Raw genomic sequence first — 23,936 nt, forward strand, 5'->3', positions numbered from 1 at the left:
GCATTCAAAAGATATTTGGGTGATAATGCATTTTGTTTTTCTCTTTCTTATTTTCTTTCTTCCTTTCTCTCCCTCCCTCCCTCCCTTCTTCTCTTTCTTTCTTTCTTTCTTTCTCTCTCTCTCCCTCTCTTCCTCTCTCTTTCTTTCTTTCTTTCTTTCTTTCTTTCTTTCTTTCTTTCTTTCTTTCTTTCTTTCTTTCTTTCTTTCTTTCTTTCTTTCTTTTTTTGCCAAGCCATTTTTCCCCCCTTATTTGCCTCCAGGGTTATCGCTGAGGCTCGGTGCCTGCACCAGGAATCCACTGCTCCTGGAGGCTATTTTTCCCCCTTTTGTTGCCCTTATTGTTATCATTGCTGTTATCATTATTGTTCGTATTGTTGGATAGGACAGAGCGAAATGGAGAGAGGAGGGGAAGACAGAGAGGGGGAGAGAAAGATAGATACCTGGGAGTTGGGCGGTAGCACAGTGGGTTAAGCACAAGTGGCGCAAAGCACAAGGACCAATGTAAGGATCCCGGTTTGAGCCCTGGCTCCCCACCTGCAGGGGAGTTGCTTCACAAGCAGTGAAGCAGGTCTGCAGATGTCTGTCTTTCTCTCCCCCTCTCTGTCTGCCCCTCCTCTCTCCATTTCTCTCTGTCCTATCCAACAACGACGACATCAATAACAACAACAATAATTACAACAATAAAACAAGGGCAAAAAAAGGGAATAAATATTAAAAAAAAAGATAGACAGACAGCTGCAGACCTGCTTCACCACCTTTGAAATGACCCCCCTGCAGGTGGGGATTTGGGGGCTCAACCCAGGATCCTTATGCGGTTCTTGTGCTCCATGCCATGTGCTCTTTTTTTAAATTAATTTATTTATTTTCCCTTTTGTTGCCCTTGTTGTCTTTTTATTGTTGTAGTTATTGTTGTTGTTGTTATTGATGTCATCGTTGTTGGATAGGACAGAGAGAAATAGAAAGAGGAGGGGAAGACAGAGAGGGGGAGAGAAAGCTAGACACCTGCAGACTTGCTTCACCACCTGTGAAGTGACTCCCCTACAGGTGGGGAGCTGGAGGCTCGAACCAGGATCCTCATGCTGATCCTTGTGCTTTGTGCCACGTGCGCTTAACCCGCTGCACTACCACCCAACTCCTGCCATGTGCTCTTAACCTGCTGCTCCACCGCCTGGCACCCTGCCAAGCCATTTTTAAACTTGTGATAGTGGTTTACAAATTGTAAGATTGTAGACTATAGTTGCACATCATGTCTGCCACCAAAGGTCTATGCCCCCACCAAACCCCAGACTCATTCACCATAAGGCATGTGCATCTCCTGTACCCAGACCCAATTTTATTTTCTGATTGATTAGGTTCATTTCCAGTCATTTCACTCCACTTTATACCACCTCACAAACCAGCTGCCTTTGTGTTATAAATGTTCTCCTCTGCTGTGATCATGTATGGTCATGGTGATACATCACAGTGTGAACTGGCTGTGAATGGTAAAGACCTGCCTTTCTCAGGAGGAGGCTGGGAGTACAGTGAGCCGAGGCCCAGAGAGTCAGTGACGTCAGCTCTGTCACGGCTCTCCCACGCTTTGCTACCGGGTTTGCCTTCTGTAACACACAAGTCACAGTGCAGAGGTATAGATGTCAGGGGAGTTCTGCACATAGTTTTAGACAAATAATTGCCACATGGTGCTTTGTAGTTTATAGTTGCTTGAAATATCCCTAGCTTACATCACCTTGCCTACTTATAATAATTTCAGAATGGGCTTGTTCCTCCCAAGACTGAAAAATCTGCTTTCAGCTCTCTTGGCAAGTCTGCAGTAACAGGAATATATTCAAAACACTGGGTACACTGAGGTATTAGCGAATCTATGAACTAGGTCCCACTTCCTATAAGCTGTCAAAAAATATGAGAGGTTTATGGGAATCAAGCCATTTCTGGTTCTGTGTCTGTGATGGAGAAAGTAGTGTTCACCAAATAGCACAGAAATATCTCATGCCCACACTCTTCTCAGTATGCTTCACAGCCCCCTGTGTAGCTGGGTTGGGTTGTGTGGCTAATTTTTAGAAAGCACTGTGAGAAGAAGCAACACATGTCCACCACTCTCCCTGGAAGGCATGGGCTTATTAGTTGTCAGAACCTCACAATATAAAACCAAACAGGAACCCTGAGTCATCATTTGGGATAGTGCTGCCCTGGGAAGTCTTCTGGCCTGCAGAGCACTTCCTCTGAGTATGGTGGGGGAGATTGCATAATGGTTATGCAAAAAAGAATTTCAGGAAGGGACTGGTGTTGGTGAGGTAGTAATGAAAAAGGGACTCTGCTACACTGCTGGTGGGAATGCAGATTGGTGCACCCCTTTGGAAGACTGTATGGAGAGTTTTTAAATAAGAATGAAATTACCATATAATCTGGCAATACCACTCACTCTTAGACATCTATCCAAGGATACACAATAATAAATGCTGCAGACAAAATTCACCACTGAGGTTACTATTGTGCAAAACTTTTATCAGAAACAAAAATTTGTATAGCTTCAATGTATAGATCTCAATATATTCATTATCTTGTCTTTAACACATATCCAAAAATGCTTTGGCATTTCTCTGCAATGTCAAGCTGAAGTTTCCTCCCCTTAAATGTGGGCTAGATTTAGCAATAGACTTCTAATGAACTAATCAGGACTGCACCAAGGTCTGACAGAAGACATGTTGGTTTTGCAGGGCACACAAGTTTCTTTTAAAAGAGTTGGCTTCCACTGTAGAAAATACAGATGGCCATGGGTGTGTGTCAGTAAAAATTTATCTGCATAATCTGGCAGTAGGCTGGGTTTGACTTACTGGAGTACTTACTATATGGACAGGAAATAAAATAGTAACTTTCCACTAGAGAACTTTATTACATACCACCTTGTTAATATTACCATAATTAAGTCATATGGAAGGGATGCCAGCAAAATGACAGGTGCTCCAAAAGTCATTCTCTTTATGATGCAAGGTGATAAAAATCATCATAATCAGAGAGTTGGGTGGTAGCGTAGTGGGTTAAGCGCACATGGCGCGATGTGTAAGGACCGGCGTAAAGGATCCTGGTTCAAGCCCCCAGCTCCCCACCTGCTTCACCACCGCCTGCGACTCTGCAGGTGTCTCTCTTTCTCTCCCTATCTCTGTCTTCCTCTCCTCTCTCGATTTCTTTCTGTCTTATCTAACAACGACGACATCATCAACAACAACAATAAAAAAAAAAAACAAGGGCAACAAAAGGAAAAAAAATAATATAAAAAAATTAAAAAAATTATCATAATCCATTTTTTTTTAGACCACTGGGCACTTAACCAAAAACCTACAACAACCAGAATGTTTTTAAGAAAGGAATTAGGACTGACAAAATAGCTCTTTTGGGCAGTATGCTTGCTTCACCATGCATATGACCCAGGTTCAAGCTGGCCCTCACCACTCTGAAAGAAACTTAGTTGTTATGGTATCTTTCTCTTTCTAGTTTCTCAAGATAGTGGAGTCTATATATAGCAAACCTACAGCCAACATCATACTCAATGGTGAAAAACTGGAAGCATTTCCCCTCAGATCAGGTACTAGACAGGGCTGCCCACTATCACCATTACTATTCAACATAGTGTTGGAAGTTCTTGCCATCACAATCAGGCAGGAGCAAGGAATTAAAGGCATACAGATTGGAAGAGAAGAAGTCAAACTCTCCTTATTTGCAGATGACATGATAGTATACATGGAAAAACCTAAGGAATCCAGCAAGAAGCTTTTGGAAATCATCAGGCAATACAGTAAGGTGTCAGGCTATAAAATTAACATTCAAAAGTCAGTGGCATTCCTCTATGCAAACACTAAGTTAGAAGAAATTGAAATCCAGAAATCAGTTCCTTTTACTATAGCAACAAAAAACAATCAAATATCTAGGAGTAAACCTAGCCAAAGAAGTGAAAGACTTGTATACTGAAAATTATGAGTCACTACTCAAAGAAATTGAAAAAGACACAAAGAAGTGGAAAGATATTCCATGTTCATGGGTTGGAAGAATTAACATCATCAAAATGAATATATTACCCAGAGCCATCTACAAATTGAATGCTATCCCTATCAAGATCCCAAGCACATTTTTTAGGAGAATAGAACAAATGCTACAAATGTTTATCTGGAACCAGAAAAGACCTAGAATTGCCAAAACAATCTTGAGAAAAAAGAACAGAACTGGAGGCATCACACTCCCAGATGTCAAACTATATTATAGGGCCACGCCAAGCCCACTGGCAACAACTGGATTAGGGCAGAGAGTAGCTCCCAAACATGAAAATATATAAATACCATTAACTGTTTACCCCATCAATCTGTAAGCAATTGTTTTTTTTTATAAATTTTTAAAATTTTATTTATTTTCCTTTTTTATTGTTGTAGTTATTATCGTTGTTGTTGATGTCGTCGTTGTTGGATAGCAGAGAGAAATGGAGAGAGGAGGGGCAGAGAGAGAGGGGGAGAGAAAGATAGACACCTGCAGACCTGCTTCACTGCCTGTGAAGCGACTCCCCTGCAGGTGGGGAGCCAGAGGCTTGAACCGGGATCTTTCTGCCGGTCCTTGCACTTCACACCACGTGCACTTAACCCGCTGTACTACCACCTGACTCCCAGACAATTATTTCTTAAACATGGTAGCTAAGAAGAAACTAGATAAATTGAATTTCATCAAAGTTATAATCTTGCATATCAAAAGATAGTACTGCTCCCTGGAGGATCCAAATGTACATGTTACAGTGTGAAAGGATATGGGTCCAAGCTCCCTGGGCTCACTTGCAGGGGGAAAGCTTCATGAGTGGTGAAGCTGTACTATTAGTCTCTCTCTCCCTCTCATCTCTCTCTCTCTTTCTGTCTCTCCTTTCTCTCTCTACTGCTGTCTCGAATGGAATGGAGTGGAGTGGAGAGTGGAGTGGAGTGGAGTGGAGTGGAGTGGAGTGGAGTGGAGTGGAGTGGAGTGGAATGGAATGGAATGGAATATAGAATAGGGTAGGGTAGGGTAGGATAGGATAGTATGCTGCAACCTAGTAGGTAGTGTAGTGTTACGTGTTGAACTCTCAGTGATGAGGTCTCTAGTTCAGTCCCTGTAATTGTATATGCCAGTGTGATGCTCTGATTGATATTCTCTCCTTCTCTCTCTCTCTCTCTCTCCCTTTCTTCTCCCCCTACCACCTTTTTTTCTTTTTCATAAATTAATAAATCTCTTTTTTAAAAAGACAATACTGGGGTCGGGTGGTGGCACATCTGGTAGATCACACACATGACTGTGTTCAAAGGCTGGAGTTCACACCCCTGTCCCATCTGCAAGGGGAAATGTCACAAACTGTGATCCATCATTTCTATTGCTTGAACCAATACTTTAAGGGAATTAATTAGGATAGATTATTCTTGCTCTAGGAGCTCCTGGTCAATGGCACGGTGAATTTAAAGTGTTTCCTGGGTATGCCTGTACCTAATTGAAAACCTTTTCTCTTTCTTTCTTTCTTTCTTTCTTTCTTTCTTTCTTTCTTTCTTCCTTCCTTCCTTCCTTCCTTCCTTCCTTCCTTCCTTCCTTCCTTCCTTCTTTCCTTCCTTCCTTCCTTTCTTTCTTTCCTTCTTTATTTCTCTCTCTCTTTTTTTTTTTTTGCCTCCAGGGTTATTGCTGGGGCTCAGTGCCTGCACCATGAATCCACTTCTCCTGGAGGCCATTCCACCCCCCACTTTTGTTGCCCTTGTTGTTGTAGCCTTGTTGTGGTTATTATTGTTGTTGTTGATGTCTTTCATTGTTGAATAGGACAGAGAGAAATGGAGGGGGTGGGAGACAGAGAGGGGAGAGAAAGATAGACACCTGTAGACCTGCTTCACTGCCTGTGAAGCGACTCTCCTGCAGGTGGGGAGCCGGGGCCTTGAACCTGGGTCCTTATGCCGGTCCTTGCGCTTTGAGTCACGTGTGGTTAACCCACTGTGCTACCGCCCGACCCCCCTGTTTATTTCTTTATTAATATCTGTTTTCACTCTCTTGCTCATGAAAATAGGCTTAAAGAAATAGGTAGATTCGGGCCTGGTAGTGGTGCACCCAGTTAAGCACACATAGTACTAAGCATGGGACCTGTTGAAGGATCTGGGTTTGAGCACCCGCTCCCCACCTGCAGAGAGGACACTTCACAAGCTGTGTAGTCGGTCTTCAGGTATCTCTCTTTCTCCTCTTACCTCCTCTGCCTCTCTCAATGTATCTCTGTCCAATTAAAAAGAAAAAGAAAAAAATGGCCTCTGGGAGTGGTGGATTGGCAGTGCTGGCACTGAGCCCCAGCGATAACCCTGGTAGGAGAGAGAGCGAGAGAGGGAGAGGGAGAAAGAGAGAGGAAGGAGAAAGAAGAAAGAAGTAGGTAGATTCTAACTACTCATTTAAATATTGCTTCAAATTTAGAGGTCTTGTGATAATCAGAAAAATAAGCATCAGACTGAGTTTCTATTTAACTTTATATCAGAAGTTTATTTTTGTCTCTAAATTTTTATCATTAGATATTTCTTTATATATATTTTATGTGTTTATTATTGGATAGAGAAAGAGAGAAATTAAGAGGGGAGGGAGACACCTGAAGCCCTGCTTCCCCGCTTGTAAAGCTTTTCCCCTGGAGTTGGGGAGCGGAGGCTTGAACCTGGGTCGTTTTGTACTGTCATTTGAGTGCTTAACCAGGTGCACCACCACGTGGCCCCTCATTAGATATTTCTACCCCAACTTTTAATTTTGAAATATCTCAGATCTTCAGGAAAGTCCTATTTTCTTATGTTGAAGTTGACATTTTTCCATGATTGCTTCCACTCTGTGTAGAGCTATCTATGTCTCTGGGGCTGGGTGGTGGCGCACCCCAGTGGAGTGCACACATTACCGTGCTCAAGAGCCTGGCTTCCAGCCCCCAGTTCTCACCTGCAAGGAGAAGTTTCACAGGTGGTGAAGCAGTGCTGCAGGTGCCTCTCTTTCTGGTCTGTCTTCCTTCTCTCTCAGTTTTGATCAAAATGAAAAGAAGAAGAAGGAGAAGAAGAAGAAGAAGAAAAATAAATGGCTACCAGGAGTGGTGGATTTGTCATGCAGGCACCAAGCCCCAGTGATAAGCCTGGTGGCAATAACATTTTGTTAAAAGGCATATATGCAGACATAAGCCTTTTTCTAAAACACTTGACTTGGTCACAGATGTTAGAATGCTTCACTCCTAAACACTTTAGCAAGTGTCTCCTAACCACAACCTTAAACAGTTTAGCAGGTGTCTCCTAACTGCTAACCCTGGGAAATCTAACCTTGATACAGTGCTGTAGCTAGAAGGATCCCACAGTCAGGTTTTCTTGATTACTATAGCTTTATAGCTGTTTTAGGACCTTGTTTTTAGATTATACAGTACATTTGATTGTTATATTTCTTCTAACTCCTTTAATATAAGACAGTTCTCCAGTCATTGTGGCATTTTAAAGAATGTTTTATTTATGTTAAGGAGAAAGGTGGGGGAGAGACTGGAGCATTGATCAGCTTTGGTTTATGGTGGTGCTGGGAATTGAACCTAGGATTTCAGTCTCAGGCATGAAAAGTCGTTTTTTTTATAGTATTTATTTGTTTTTAATTTTATTAGTGGTTTACTATTAAAACATTTTATTAGTGATTCAATATTGATTTACAAAATTACATGTCAGTAGGGGTATGGTTCCACACCATTCCCACCGACTGAGTTCTGAGTCCCAAGTCCCTCCATTGCAAACCACTGTGATTCTCCCAAGGTTGCAGACATGGGTCTACTATCATCTCTACAGCTAGCTGTCTATATTTGTACATAATTTCCCCCTTTTTCTTCCAGGTCCAGTCCTCTCTTCCCTTCAAAGCCACACATAACCCTATTACTACATCCAAATATTTCTCTCCTTTTTGTCACCTCTCTCTGGGACCTGATGAAGCTGGAGTTCAGAGGTCTCTTATCCTCTTCCTCCTATCACTTCTCCCTCACTGGGAATATGAATCCAAGATGTTTTTGGGGTGCAGAAGGTAGGAATTCTGATTTCTGTAATTGCTTCTCAACTAGAATTGGGTGTTGGCAGGTTGATCCATACCGCCAGCCTGTTTCTGTCTTTCCCTATTGAGTAGGGTAGGGCTCTGGAGAGGTGAGGTTCCAGGACACATTCATTGGGGTGGGGATTGGGTCCTGGATCATGATGGAGACCTAGAGGAGGACCTAGTGGAGGTTGAATTATTATGCATGTACAAACTATTGTATTTTACTTTCAACTCTAAACCATTAATCCCCTAATAAAGAATGAAAAAATATATATATTGTCTGGGAAGATTTAGTCAGAGTAGAGAATAAAACCAGAAAACTGGATTAGGGCAGAGAATAGTTCCCAAACTTGAAGAGAATATATAAATACAATTAGTTGTTTACCACATTAATCTGATCCAGGGCCCATATCTATTCATATACAAGAGCCTGTGTAACCTCTGTGTCCCTATCAGTCTAAGCTCCCAGTCCATGGTCACAGCTGGGAACACAGCTAGGCTACACTCATTTCAGGACCAGTCTTCCTCAAGTGGCAAAGTAGGCTGACCCAGCTTCCCAAAGTATTTTTGCAGAACCATTATGCTCTCTCTCCAGCCAGTTTGAGGTATTTTTTACATTTCTATTTTTGAAACATTTAGGTTAGTTGTTTTGTCCTTGTCTGGTTTTTATTTCTCATTCATAGATTTCAGTTAAACACTGTTTTGTGCATGGAGTCAGGGCCTCACGAATGCTTGATTTAAACATGCTTGGCCATCTTTTCAGTCAGATAGATGTGGGGAGAAAGGGAGGGAAATATGGTACCAGAGCCATGGCACTTCCCATGTGTTGTTGGAGTTCAAACCAGGGGCCTCATACATGTAAGGCTGCATCACTCTCAGGCTCCTTTTTCATTCAGAGAGAGAGGGAGAGATGACCCAGCACCAGGGCCTCCCCTGGTGCTATAGTGTCTCCCATGTGGTCCCAGGGTTTCAACCTGTCTATAAACTTGGTGAAGCATGTGTCCTACCATATGGGCAAGTGTTCTGCTCAAGCCCAGGTGTTTTAACTTCTTTCCCAATTCACTGTCCTAGGCAGGTGCTAATGATTCATAGAACTTAGGGTGGGGGAGTTGGGCAGTAGCACAAGTGGTGAAGCAGGGCTGCAGGTGTCTGTCTTTCTCTCCCCCTCTCTTTCTGCTCCTCCTCTTTCCATTTCTCTCTGTCCTATCCAACAACGACAACATCAAAACAACAACAGTAATAACTACAACAATAAAAAACAAGGACAACAAAAAGGGGAATAAATAAATAAATGAAGTTAGGGTGGGTGTTGAGATCTCTTCTTCAGATCTGTATTCAGGCATAGTAGGGTTCAAACCTGTGCCCTTTCCTTTTACTAGCTATTTGACTACAAGAAAAGTTATTAACCTTTCTGAAACTCAGTTACCTATAAATTGGATACTAGTGTGGCCATGGAAATAGTGGTAGACACAGAACTTTCAGGTGTTAAGTTCTGAGTCTGATCCCAGGCATTGCATATACAAGAGCCATGCTGTGCTTCTCATTAATAAATATTTTAGGGAGTCAAGCGGTAGTGCGGCGGGTTAAGCGCAGGTGATGCAAAGTGCAGGGACCAGCGTAAGGATCCCGGTTCGAGCCCCCAGCTCCACACCTGCAGGGGAGTCGCTTCACAAGCGGTGAAGGAGGTCTGCAGGTGTCGGGTATCTTTCTCTACCCCTCTCTGTCTTCCCCTCCTCTCTCCATTTCTCTCTGCCCTAACAATGACATCAATAACAACAACAATAATAACTACAACAATAAAAAGGACAAAAGGGAAAAATAAATAAATTAAAAAATAAATATTTTAAATAAATACTAATTTCCAGTAGAGTTACATCAGAATTATCCTGAGAATTGAAGGTATGTATGTAAAAGTCCCCTGTACTATGCCTGGCACATGCTAGGCACTCAGAAATGTGTAGCTTCTGTTTTGTATGTTTAAAATATATTTATGTGTGAGAGAGAGAACCAGAGCAGAGAATCACTCTGGCACATGTGATAGCAGCGATCTAACTCAAGAACTCATATTTTCAAGTCCTCCATTCTATCCAGGAGCTAACTCCCTAGCTGTAGAAATTTTTAACTTTCTAAAAAAATTTCCACCAGGGTTATTTCTGGGGCTTGGTGCTGGCAATATGAATCCACCTCTCCTAGTGGCCATTTCCCCCATCTTGTCTGATAGGGGTGAAATTCAGAGGGGAGAGGGAGTTAGGGACAGCAAAGATAGACACCTTCAGACCTGTTTCACGGCTTCCCCCCTGCAGGCAGGAAGTGAAGGTTGGAACCCAGGTTCTTGTTCCCTCAGCTGGGTGCACCACCTTCCCACCGCAAAAAACTTACAACTTTTAAGGAGTTCTGTCCATCATTGCAGTTAATGCTCTGGAGACTATGGAAAACATTAAGGACCACAGGCCATTATATCAAATAACTATATTGTCTGGAGGGTAAAAAAATGCACACTGCAAGTGACCCTGAATTCTCAGAGGAAAAAACAAAATGAACAACAAAAACAAATCTGGTCGTCTGTGGCCGGGTGTGCTCCTGAGTTGTCTTCTGGAGCAGGCAGGACTTGGGCAAAGCAGGCTGTGGGTGGCCCACCCAAGGGGGAAGTGGACTGTATAAGCGCCAAGAGAATATTAAGAGCACAGAGAGGCAATCCAGAGAGAGGGGTTCTTTAGGAGCCCGGCGCAGGGCCTGTTGTGTGTCTAGGGACAATGAGAGTACTCAGGCCTGAGGGAAAAAAGCCTCTTCCGAAGGAACCTTAAGCCAAACCAAGATCTGCTGCACTTTTCTTAGCTGCCACTAGGGGGCAGTGTTACCAAACAGCGTGGTGCTTCTCATTTAGAATTGTCTGGGTTCTTATTTTGTGTCAGGAGGTTGTTAAGTATTTTGTCTCTAATGTGAGCTTCTAATGTTTGTGGGGCACCTTACGTGAAGATCACAATGTTCTTTCTCTTCGTTGACTTGCTTTTATACTAACCACAGTCCTGTGTGGTCTCCATGTTCTGGTATGATCCTCAGGGAGGAACTGATGTTGAGAGTTTTAGATGAAATTCTCAAGTTTACACAGGCTGTAACAGGGAATCCAAATATGAAGCAAGGCTTGTACTCTCCACCCATTGCCCACTGCTGCAGCCTAGAGTTTTTTCTTAAGGAGCTAGGGACGACATACGCATATTTATCACAACAACAAGGTATGTTGGTAATTATGAGCCATTCAAGGAGATCAAAAGCTCTTGGGGGTCGGGCGGTGGCGCAGTGGGTTAAGCGCATGTGGCACAAAGCGCAAGGACCGGCGTAACGATCTCGGTTTGAGCCCCCGGCTCCCCGCCTGCAGGGGAGTCGCTTCACAGGCGGTGAAGCAGGTCTGCAGGTATCTATCTTTCTCTCCCCCTCTCTGTCTTCCCTTCCTCTCTCCATTTCTCTCTGTCCTGTCCAACAACGAACAACATCAACAATGGCAATAATAATAACCACAACAAGGGCAACAAAAGGGGGAAAATGGCCTTCAGGAGCGGTGGATTCATGGTGCAAAAAAAAAAAAAAGAAAAGAAAAGAAAAGCTCTGGAGGAAAAAAAAGAAGAAAAGCTCTGGAGATGGGTCCTGGAGATTTTTGTCAGTTAATGTGAGTGTGCCAATGCCACAGGATTCTGTACTTAAAAATGGTTACAGTGGTTTCTCTGAAGGTGACTCAGCAGTGGAGTGTGCGAATGTCTCACTTATATGAGGTGCTGGGTTCAAGCCCTGGCATTTAAAATCATCGCTGACTCCGAAGTAGAATGCAAGGCTTTCATAAATGGGCCTCACATTTGTTTGCTCTCATTAAATAAAGAAATCTTTTGAAAATGATTAAAATGTGCCAGAGTGGTGCTCTAGTACTCTCGTTAATAAAGATTTTTCTTTTTTATCAGCTCCGGTTTATGGTGTATTAGGGATTGAACCTGGGACTTTGGAGCTTCAGGCATGAGAGTCTCTTTGCATAACTATTATGCTATCTACCTCTGCCTTAAAGAATTCTTTAAAAAACAACAACAGGTTGTTGTATGCTTCACATTGGTTTGGTCTCGCCCCACCCCTGCCAGGAGAATTGGTTTGGCCCTTGCTAGTTTCGGGCCCCCTCTTTCTCCCCGCCCCCTATGCCGCATAGTGCCAGAGTTCTGCCAGCAGCCGCCAGACAAGAAGGATGCAGGACAGATCTGTGTGGTGATTAGTTTGGGTTAGTGTATGAATCATTGTTTGTGAATAAAGAAATATAGCTTCACTGCCCAGCTGTGTGTCTCTGGTCGTCTCTGCCTACCGCCACGAAGCTAGCCTGGCCAGCTAGAGGCCCCAAACGTTAACAACAGGTAATAATAACTATTATTATTTTGGCCACTAGAGTTTTGCTGGGTTTTTGTACCTGTATGATTCCACCACTCTGGTGGATTCTCCCACCTCCCAGAGAGCACAGCAGAGAAAGAGAGACAGAAAAAGGAGAGATACCACAGCACTGCTCCTCCATCTGTAAAGCTTTCCTTTTGCACGATGCACCCAAGTGGCTGCTAGGGGCTTGAACCCATGTCCTCATTGCATGGCAACATGTATACTCTACTGAGTGAGCCATCTCCCAGCCCCCAAATAGTAACTTTTGTTATATGTATGTTACTACAATTTTATTTAATATATATTTTAAAATATTTTATTTATTTTAATGACACACACACCCCCATAGCACTGCTCAGCTCTAAATTATGCTGGTGCTAGGGATTGAACCTGGGACCTCAGAGCATCAGCTAAGAGAGTCTTTTGCATAACCACTATGCTATCTCTCCAGTCCTTATGACCATTTTAAAATGTCAACTACTATATTTTTATTTTATTTTATTTTATTTTTAGATAAAAACAGACAGGTAGAGAGTGAAAGAAACCACAGCACCAAAGTTTCTTTTAATGCAGTAGGGGGCTGGACTCAAACCTAAGTTGCACACATGGCAAAATAGCACACTATCACCAGCCCTGTGCGATAGTTATCACAATAGTTAATGCTAGATATTTCTGGCTGTCCTTTTTTGGATACATCATTTGATTAAGTTCTCTTGAAAGAAACTTCGAACACCAGTTTATGTGGGTAGATTCCATTTGTAAGAGTGAGCACAGAGCGGAGACAGCCCTGGGGTTGAGAAACAACTTTGATTCTTGGCAAAATTTTGAGTTCACAGCTTTCTGATCAACCTTGCACTGCTCTGTAATCTTGTATTTCTCCTTTTTTGTGTTGAAGATCTCATCTTCCTGGTGTCTGGGCTTTCGCTTCTTCTTGGACTATTTGATTGGTTAAAAATATGTATTTATTTTCCCTTTTGTTGCCCTTGTTTTTTTTTTTTTTTCATTGTTGTTGTAGTTATTGTTGTTGTTTTTGATGTAGTTGTTGGATAGGACAGAGAGAAATGGAAAGAGGAGGGACAGAGAGGGGAAGAGAAAGATAGACACCTGCAGACCTGCTTCACCGCTTGTAAAGCGACTCCCCTGCAGGTGGGGAGCCAGGGGCTAGAACCGGGATCCTTATGCTGGTCCCTGTGTTTTGCACTACATGCACTTAACCCGCTGCACTACTGCCCAGCTCCTTTGCAGCTTCTTCTTCTTGGAGTAAGTATCAGTGAGATGCTTGGAAATTTTCACACTACTGATAGCAATTTTGGTGGAGGTGGCAATGACAGATTTCTGGTGTTTTCTACGCAGAGGAACTCAGTTGAGTGACAGAGGTCCAGTCACAAGGAGCAAGCCACTCTCCAACTGCTTCAGGAAAACCACCCTCTTGCCTCTGTGACGCCCAGTGAGGATGGTCAGGATGGTCCCGGGAGTGCTGGCTTGCAGCTTCCAGACATGCTGACTGAAGGGCTTTTTGCTGTGGCTCAACAGCTTCCGGGGCACATTTTCATTTGGGTAGTATCCAGGCATTTTTTGAAGTTTAACCACATGGATACCACCATTCTTGCCACCACTAACTGGCTTTATGACAGTAGCAGGGACCTTTTCCTTCTTTTTCTTCTCAGCTTTGGATTTAGCAGCTGAGTACTTCCTCTTGTACATGGCCTTTCTGATACATAGCTGATCAGGAGTATCTGCCCATGCCTCTGACGAGGACTGGGTTCCAGCTGCAGTGTGGCTTTCCTTTTCTGGCCTTGGCCTTGGCCTTGGCCTTGGCCTTGGCCTTGGCCTTAGCCTTAGCCTTGGCTTTCACCTTCTTACTCTGGGCCCCAGCATCAGCCTTCTTGGCTTCTGGCTTCTTCTCTTTTGCAGCAGACTTCTCAGTGTTTTCACCCCGCCATCTCTCAATAGCCCCCACCCTACAGCATGTCTGACCCCTGCTGATTTCCATTCAATAGGCTCCTGGTTCAGATGGCGAAAGATTGGGGTCCCGAGATCCAGTCTTGCAGAGAACACTTGCCATTATTACCTTGCAAGATGAGAAAGAGAACTAAGGGCTGTAGCTGTCTTTTTTTTTTTTTTTTTTTTTTTTGCCTCCAGGGTTATTGCTGGGCTCGGTGCCTGCATCATGAATCCACTGCTCCTGGAGGCCATTTCCCCCCCCCCCCCCCCCCCGTTTTGTTGCCCTTGTTGTAGCCTTGTTGTGGTTATTATTGTTGTTGTTGATGTCATTTTTTGTTGGATAGGACAGAGAGAAAAGGAGAGAGGAGGGGAAGACAGAAAGGGGGAGAGAAAGACAGACACCTGCAGACCTGCTTCACCGCCTGTGAAGCGACTCCCCTGCAGGTGGGGAGCTGGCGGCTCAAACCGGGGTCCTTACGCCGGTCCTTGCCCTTTGTGCCATGTGTGCTTAACCCGATGCACTACCACCTGACTCCCTGTAGCTGTCTTTTTAAGGCACTTAGGAACATATGAGTCATTTAGTTTTTACAACCAGCAGTCAAGGTAGGTACTATATTATTTTCATTTGACAAATCACCTTGTTGTTTGCTGCCGCCCCCACCAGCCCTAGCGTAGGCTGTGATCTGTGCCTAACTGACCCTTAGTTAACCAGCACTGTGGAGTTTGTGACAGTCCTGAGTCATGGACTTTGGAGCTGGGTGATCTGGTTGATACAGACTTATGCTTTAGCAGTTTTGCGTTAGAGGCAAGTTATTCCCCGTGAGTCTCATTTTTTTCCATTTGTGAAGTTAATATCATGACAGTATCTGTTTCATGGGATTGTTGTGAGCGCAGAAAATAACATGCATTGGTATAAATGTGAAATGCTTCGCAGACTCACATAACACATAAATGTGATGGCTATTCTTGTTACCTGCACAGGCTAGAGTACTTGGAAAATATTCAGTAAATGGGTTATGTGTTCTTGAAATAGTTTCTGCTCCTCCTGGGGCTGTGGGGGTTGGAGGGAGGAGTAACCCCACAGAGTAGGCCCAGTTTCAGACAGCTTTAGCTCACTGGGTGTGGTTCCTTGAGCCCAAATCCCTCATTCCATAGAAGGAAGTGGAGTAATGGAGGAGGTTTGTGCTAGCTCATGCCTTTGCACCAGTCTACCAGGAAGTGAGCTTGAGAAGCAGTCTGATGTGGTGAGAGCAGGCAGGGTGGTTGTTGGTATGTTCCCTTCCCCCGACCTCTGAGAAGAATTGGTTTGCCCCTTGCTAGTTTCGCGCCCCGCTTTCTCCCCGCCCCCTATGCTAAGGACGGGCAGAGTCCCAGCAGCAGCGGAGAGAGGATGATGGAGAAAAGCACATGGTGTGGTGATTTGCCCGTTCGTGAATAAAGATTAAATTGCATTCTCAGCCCAGCCGTGTGTCTCTGGTCGTCTCTGTTACCCGCCCATGAAGCCAGCCCGGATAAAACAACATATGGCACCCAATGTGGGGCACCTGTACAATATAGGTTTCTGTTCACCCCACACCCCTGATACTGTGGTCATTTAGTTAAAAACAGAAGGGGGAATTGTTGGTATGTTCCCTTCCCCCTGACCTCTGAGAAGAATTGGTTTGCCCCTTGCTAGTTTTGCGCCCCACTTTCTCCCCACCCCCTATGCTAAGGACGGGCAGAGTCCCAGCAGCAGCGGCGGAGAGAGGATGATGGAGAAAAGCACATGGTGTGGTGATTTGCCCGTTCGTGAATAAAGATTAAATTGCATTCTCAGCCCAGCCGTGTGTCTCTGGTCTCTGGTCGTCTCTGTTACCTGACCGTGAAGCCAGTCCAGGTAAAACAACAGGTGGTGACATGGGTTGCCACTCTGGGAAAGCACAGACATCGAGTTCCCTCAGGCTTCAGCTGTGCTCCTAGAGGCACTCACCTCTGCCCTCTTTTTGCATGAGTGGCCCAGGAGATCATGTAATTGGAAAATGAGTAACTTATCCCAGTTTCTGAGGCAAGGAGGAAGGGGAGAAGAGAGCCCTAGGCACCCTGCCCCAGCAGCATCTTTGGTTCATATTTATTCTTTCTTCTTTCTCAACCTGGATGCCAAGGGAAAAGCCAAGCAGTAGCCTGTGAATAAAATTTTTGGTTCCTGTAAGAGGTGACTCAGCACACACTCCAGTACCACAAAGAATGTACCCAACCTGGTTTCTGCACCGGCCCATGTGCACAGTGCGGGCCACTATGGCACTTACTGCTTGTCAGTTCAGGGGAGATTTTTTCTCCTAGGAGCCCGAGGACATCCTGGCAGCCTCCTCCCCCATGGGTGGGTAGTATTATGGGGTCCTTGTGGTTTGATCTCTGAATCAGGCACTTCCTTGAAGAGTCTTGCTCAGAAGCAAAGACCCTCCTCTCTAGGCTCTAGCCAGTGCTACCTCTAGGCTGGCATTTTTTGAGGGCTTTCATCAAGGACTTCTCAAAGATGCTTCACTTGGAGCTCCTGTACACTGTGTGGTCCTAACAAAATGTCTCCCTCATCCCAACCCCCTCTCCTTCCTCCATTGTGTGCCCAGAACTCTAGCCCCAGGCTTCTCCATCTGGTCTGTGCACCAGACACTTGCTTTACAAAGCATTTTCTTGGGTCTGCTGAGTCACTCATCCTGGGGCCTTCTAATGACACCAGGGCTGACTGCTTTGGAACTACTGGTAACAGTGGCCTTTAGCTGCCCATTCTCTCACACCCCCTCCAACTATTCATGGTTGGGCGGTCGTGGACAGCACAGTCTCTCTCTCTTTCCCTCTCTCTCTGCCCATGTGTACTCCAAACATGTAGGTGCTCTGAATTTTCCTGAGTAAAGTTTAAAATTCCTGAAAAATCCTAAGTTCTCAATTCTTTGTTGGGTTTATGTGTGACGAACCCATGACCATGTGGGGAATGATCTAAGTCAAATTCTTCCTAATATGATATCTTTGACTTTTTTCTTCCTTTCAGAATTAAGTGCTTTCCTTGTTTACTTTTACTATAGTGCTTCTCAGATTATGTTTTGTTATCCCAGCTATTTCTTGTTCCTCCACCTAGATGATCAATTTCTTTCTTTTTTTTTTTTTATTTATAAAAGGGAAACATTGACAAAACCATAGGATAAGAGGGGTACAACTCCACACAGTTCCTGCCACCACAACTCCATATCCCATCCCCTCCCCTGATAGCTTTCCTATTCTTTAACCCTCTGGGAGTATAGACCCAAGGTCATTGTGGGGTGCAGAAGGTGGAAGGTCTGGCTTCTGTAATTGCTTCCCCACTGAACATGGGCGTTGACAGGTCAATCTATACTCCCAGCCTGCCACTCTTTCCCTAGTAGGGTGGGGCTCTGGGGAAACGGAGCTCCAAGACACATTGGTGGAGTTGTCTGTCCAGGGAAGTCTGGTCGGCATCATGCTAGCATCTGGAACCTGGTGGCTGAAAAGAGAGTTAACATACAAAGCCAAACAAATTGTTGACCAATGATGGACCTAAGGGCTGGAATAGTGATGAAGAGTTGGAGGAACCCTTCTGCACTGCTGGTGGGAATGTAAATTGGTCCAGCCTCTGTGGAGAGCAGTCTGGAGAACTCTCACAAGGCTAGACATGGACCTTCCATGTGACCCAGTAATTCCTCTCCTAGGGATATATCTCAAGGACTGTATAACACCCAACCAAAAAGATATGTGTACACCTATGTTCATAGCAGCACAATTCGTAATAGCTAAAACCTGGAAGCAACCCAGGTGCCTAACAACAGATGAGTGGCTGAGAAAGCTGTGGTATATATACACAATGGAATACTATGCAGCTATTAAGAACAATGAACCCACCTTCTCTGACCCATCTTGGATGGAGCTAGAGGGAATTATGTTAAGTGAACTAAGTCAGAAAGATAAAGATGAGTATGGGATGATCCCACTTATAAACAGAAGTTGAGAAAGAATAACAGAAAGGGAAACTGAAAGCAGGATTTGAGTAAATAGGGAGGAAGGCACCAAAGTAAAAACCCTGGGTTGAGGGTGAAGGGTGGATGTTCAGCTTCACGGGGCAGGAGTGGGGGTGGGGAGGGGAGATGGGATGGGACACAGTCTTTTGGTGGTGGGAATGGTGTTTATGTATACTCCTATTAATTTGTAGTCATATAAATCACTATTTAATTAATATGAGAGGGGAAAAATTGATTGAATGTCTCAAACTTTTAAAATCAGAGATTGAGTCTTTTTAATACATAGGCTGAGTCTTTGATATGTTGACTCTTTTAAAAGCTTAGTCTGGGGAGAACAGAAGCAACTGGTGGCACAGCTATATACAAATAATGTCAAAGGACATAAATTATGGTGATGTTGTGTATGATACAGCAAATCCTAGCAAAGGGATATTTTAAAGTTAACCCTATTGCCAAATAATGTGATTCTAGCAATAACTATCTCTTGTCTTCTTAAACCCTAAGACATCAGGAACCTCCCACTTCCTCTATAGAGCCTATATTTCCCCCAGCCCTGGAATCTCTAGGGTGGGGCTCACTTTCCTGCATGCTTCTCTCAAGTTATACCAAATGATATTGCAACCACCAATCCCAACCTAATCAACACAGTGAGTACCAACTCAGCATGCTTCACTTCAGACTACGTTCAGAGACGTCAGGCATGGAATGTCAACCCAACAATATTTAGACGATAAATTTCTAAGGGCAGGGATCCTGACCTAACACATTGCTCAAACTTCGTAGAAGACTTGAATTAGTCTGTGCCCCAGATAGTTGCTTTGACCCTGAGCAAACTAGTTAAACTTTCTCAGTTTTTTAATAAGGTTATTTTGAAGATTAGTTGAAACCATATGTATAATATGTGTATGCTTACCCTGACCCAGAGTTAATGTTAACAAAACTGAGCAGTTCTTATCAACTGATACATCAAACTTCAATCAGTTGTATACTTGGAACAAAAAATTTTAAACTTCCCTACCCTCGGCTTTTCCTTCTGTAAAAGTAAACTATAAATGGGCCAGGCAGTGGCTCACTTGGTTAAGTGCACACACTACAGTGTTCAAGAAACCAGTTTCAAGCCCCTGGTCCCCACCTGTAGGGGGAAAGCTTCACCAGTGTTGAAGCAGGGCTGCAGGTGTCTCTCTGGCTCTCTCCCTCTCTATCTCCCCCTCCCATCTCAACTTCTATCTCTATCCAATAATAAATTAATTAAATTTAATAAGTAAAGTATGAGACCTGGATTGTCTATACTGCACATTGTAGTTACCTCTGAAACTTTCAAAATACAGATGTATATGAGTCCCCTCCTACAAAGATTCTGACCTAATTAATGGGAGGTACAGCCAGACCTGAGTACTTTTAATAAGCTCCCCCTGGTGATTCTAATGTTTAACCAGAAAGGAGAACCACTGATCTGAAGCTTCTTCCAGATCTAACACACTAAAAAAGTCAGCTGCCAACTTAACTTGGAAGCAGGGGGTGGGATGTTTCCCTGCAGGCTTCTGCTATCAGCTTTCGTTAGTTTAGCAGGAAGCTTCACTGAACAGGCTCACTAAGCTGGAATTCCAAGGGTATTTTTAAATTCCTGAGTGTTTAACATTTAGCAGCTCACTTAACCTCAGATGCCAGTGTTCTGTATTCAATGTTAGGGGACCAGTGCTTTGAAAAGGAGAAAAAAATTATTCTTCCTTATCCCTGCTGCTCCAACCAAGGCTTAAAAGTCTGGATGCTGCTTCCCCAGAGCCCCATCCCACTAGGGAAAGAGAGACAGGCTGAGAGTATGGAACAACCTGTCAATGCCCATGTTCAGCAGGGAAGCAATTACAGAAGCCAGACCTTCCACCTTCTGCATCCCATAATGACCCTGGGTCCATACTCCCAGAGGGATAAAGAATAGGAAAGCTATCAGGGGAGGGGATGGGATACAGAGTTGTGGTGGGAATTGTGTGGAGTTGTACCCCTTTTATCCTATGGTTTTGTCAATGTTTCCTTTTTATTTAAAAAAAAAAGTCTGGAAGCTCTGGAGTATTATTCTGTGGCATCCTAATCTGGCCTAAAGTGGAGTTGGGGGGGGGGGGGGCAGATCCTTGATATAAACTTTCCTGACTAGAAAAGGGGGGAGAGGGATGGGAGTTATAAGTACTTATTCTTTGACAGTACTTTGGCACCATACTCATGACCAGTTTTATTTGATTCCCAAAACAGCATGAGATATGCAAGAACAGCTCTTACTGCCTCCATTTTGTAGGAGAGAGAGGGTCGAGCATTTCCAAATACCACGTGGTGGATTAGTTACAGTGCCAACACACAGCCCCCCTGCATCCCCCGTATCCTTGTCCTGGGTTGTCTCGCTGGAAAGCCAAATGTCACAGAAAATCACTTTTCCATTATCTTTACATGACGAGAAACACTTATTTTATCATTGTTCCCACCCGCAGTGGAGGCAGGACTTACTCCATTCATTCTTTCCTTCCATCTCGAGAAATGGGGCAGTCCTGCAACAGAGAGCACCATGATAATGTACTTGCTTTGTCATGTGCACAACTCAGGTTTGAACCCAAACCCACAACCCTGCCAGAAACTCTGACACTGCGGTATTTTTCCCTGACAGCTGCCTGTCTCTGAGAAAGTTGACCCAGAGCAGTGAAGCCCCATGACTACAATAAATAAATAAATAAATAAATAAATAAATAAATACACTCTTACAGGTGTGTGTGTGTGTGTGTGTGTGTGTGTGTGTGTGTGTGTGTGTGTGTGTGTGTGTGTGTAAAACCAAGAGCTGAATTTAGAGGCAAGTAGGGAGGGAGGGAGGGAGGGACCCATGCCTTTCTGGAATTTTCCTACAGCCTGGATTGAGGCTTCTCAAATTTCTTCTATAACAAAGCCTGTGTTTTTTTTCCCCCACTTGTTTCCAGAGCACTGCTCAGCTTTGGTTTATGGTGGTGCCAGGGATTAAACCTGGGACCTCCAGTGTCTCAGGCATGAAAAATCTGTTGCTGTTTCCCAGAGCCCATATAATTGGTCTTAACTATTCATTATTATTTTGAAGGGAAAAAGATAAGCAGGATGTCTGAGGATATAAATGACATTGACCTATTTCCCAAAATTTGGTTTTAGCTTACACCTACTGAGGTTATGTTGTGGTTATCTCTTTCTCCTAGGACACCTGTTGGCCCTGTCCTTTTGGGGGTCCGAGTTTCAACTGGAACTGGGAAGGAAAATTCTGCACACCTAGTGGGAGATGATAGAAAATGTATTCTGGTGATCCAGGAGATGGTGCAGTGGATAAGACACTGGACTCTCAAGCATGAAGTCCTGAGTTCAATCCCTGGCAGCACATGTACCAGAGTGATGTCTGATTCCTTCTCTCTCTCCACCTATCTTTCTCATTAATAAATAAATAAAATATTAAAAAAAAAAAAGAAAATGTGTTCTGGTCTCTGCCCTCTGTTCCTGACACAGGGCTCCCAGAAAACTTGTAGCTCACCTGGATATGGCATCTGTTTTGCCATGTACAAAACCCAGGACTCAGGTTCTAGTCTGCAAAGAGAAAGGAGGACCCTTGCATGGAGGAATTTTCAGTGCTGTGGTATATTCCTCTCTCTTCCCTCTGTCTCTCTGGGAGACTGGTGAAACTCTAGTAATGACAAAGAAAAAAAAGATCTTGTATTTTCTTAGGTGATATGATTATCTTCAGTTCTAATGAGGTGACTCTGGCTCTATCCTGTATGAGGACTGGCCACTTTAAAATCATGCCTTGATTAGAGACTTGGGATGTTTGGTTCTGTCCCCTGTTCCTTTAAGAGAGGACTAGAAATGGAGTTAATGATCAATCATACTTATGTAATGAAGCCTTCAAAAAATCTCAGGGTAGTGGTCCAGGAGGATAAAGCATTAGACTGAGAAGCACAAGGTCTTGAGTTCAGTCCCTGGCAGTACATGTACCAGAGTGACCGCTCTCTCTCTTCCTATCTTTCTCAATACATAAATTAAAAACTTGTTTTTTGTATAAAAAAACCTCCAAGGTAAAAAAAAAATTCCTAAGTGAGGGTTCAGGGAACATCCAGGTGACACATGTGCATGCTGAGAGGTTGAGTCATTCCCAGCTCCAAAAAGTCCCTGCACTTGGGACACTCCCAAAGCTTTATCTCTCTCTCTCTTTTTTTTCCTTTTGTTGCCTTTTTTATTATTGTTGTCATTATTATTGTTGTTGTTGTTGGATAGGACAGAGAGAAATCGAAAGAGGAGGGAAAGACAGAGGGGGAGAGAAAGACATCTGTAGACCTGCTTCACTGCCTGTGAAGTGAACCCCCGGCATGTAGGGTGCTGGGGGCTGGAACCAGGATCTTTACTCTGGTCCTTGCACTTACCTGCTGCGCCACCACCCAGTTCCCACTTTATCTCTCTCTCTCTTTCTCTCTCTCTCTTTTTAAGGATATTATTTATTTATTAAGGAAAAACATAGGAGAAGAGAGAAAGAGCCAGGACATCACTTTGGTACATGTGCTGCCGGGGAGGACCTCATGAGCAGAGGACCTCATGCTTGAGAGTCCGATGCTTTACCCACTGCACCACCTCCTGGACCACGACCACTTTATATCTCTATATATGATTATTACTTGTATCCTGTAACACACGGGTAAAGGTAGTAAGTTATTGTTTTCCTAAGCTCCATGAGTCACCCTAGCAAATAGTTCTTCCTGTTCAAGGGGGAGGAAGTCACAGGCACCTCTAATTTGTGGCCAAGTCACACAGAAGATGTAGGCCACCTGGGAACCTAAGCTTGATTGTTATCTTAAGGGTGGGGATGTCCATTTTGTGGGACTGAACCTTCAACCCATGGGGTCTGAGGGTTGAATAGAAGACACCCAGCTGATGTCACAGAATGGCTTGATGTGAGGGGACCCTCCCTTACCTCTCCACCCCCACACATTGGATGTCAAAAATGACTGTGAGTATGGTAGTCCTGTCAGAGTGAAGGTTAAGCACAAGAGAGAAGACAGGAAAGATTATTATTAAAACACTTGGGTGACTTAGAGTCCTTAGTTCCTTCAAATTGGAGCCAAGGCCTTCAATGACCCCATCAGGTATTACTAAACATTTAAAATAACTCCTCCCTGTTTCCTTGCTCTCCACCATCACAGTGAGCTCTGGGATAACTGGCAAATGTCTTCAGTTTTGCAAAGCTTGAGGCTTGGGCACTCAGGGAAGTATTTGGTCAATGCCCAGAGTGTCCAGGGGATACTCACCAGGCCCCAGAGAGCTGTGCTCACCAACGGCTGGGTCACAGACAAGGTTACTGGCTCTACATGAAATGGGGGGAAAAGTGCTGTGACATTTTTACTAAGTTAAAATTAAAACCCTACTTTTAAATACTGCCATTATGCTCTTCCTACTTTGCTTTGGTGTTAAAGCTACCTTTCTTGAGACAGTAATGCTAGTGGATAACAGCTCATTTTAATATAGTTCATTTGGTATAGCTCATATTGTGTGAATCCCCAG

At 43.9% G+C, this 23,936-nt stretch overlaps 1 pseudogene; it reads right to left on the minus strand.

The window, feature by feature from the left end:
- Positions 1–13,153: 13,153 nt before the first annotated feature.
- Positions 13,154–14,443, minus strand: LOC103120562 (large ribosomal subunit protein eL6-like; annotated as a pseudogene).
- Between the last annotated feature and the right edge of the window lie 9,493 nt (positions 14,444–23,936).

This window comes from Erinaceus europaeus, chromosome 14 (assembly GCF_950295315.1).
Source record: "Erinaceus europaeus chromosome 14, mEriEur2.1, whole genome shotgun sequence".
Classification (NCBI taxonomy): domain Eukaryota; kingdom Metazoa; phylum Chordata; class Mammalia; order Eulipotyphla; family Erinaceidae; genus Erinaceus; species Erinaceus europaeus.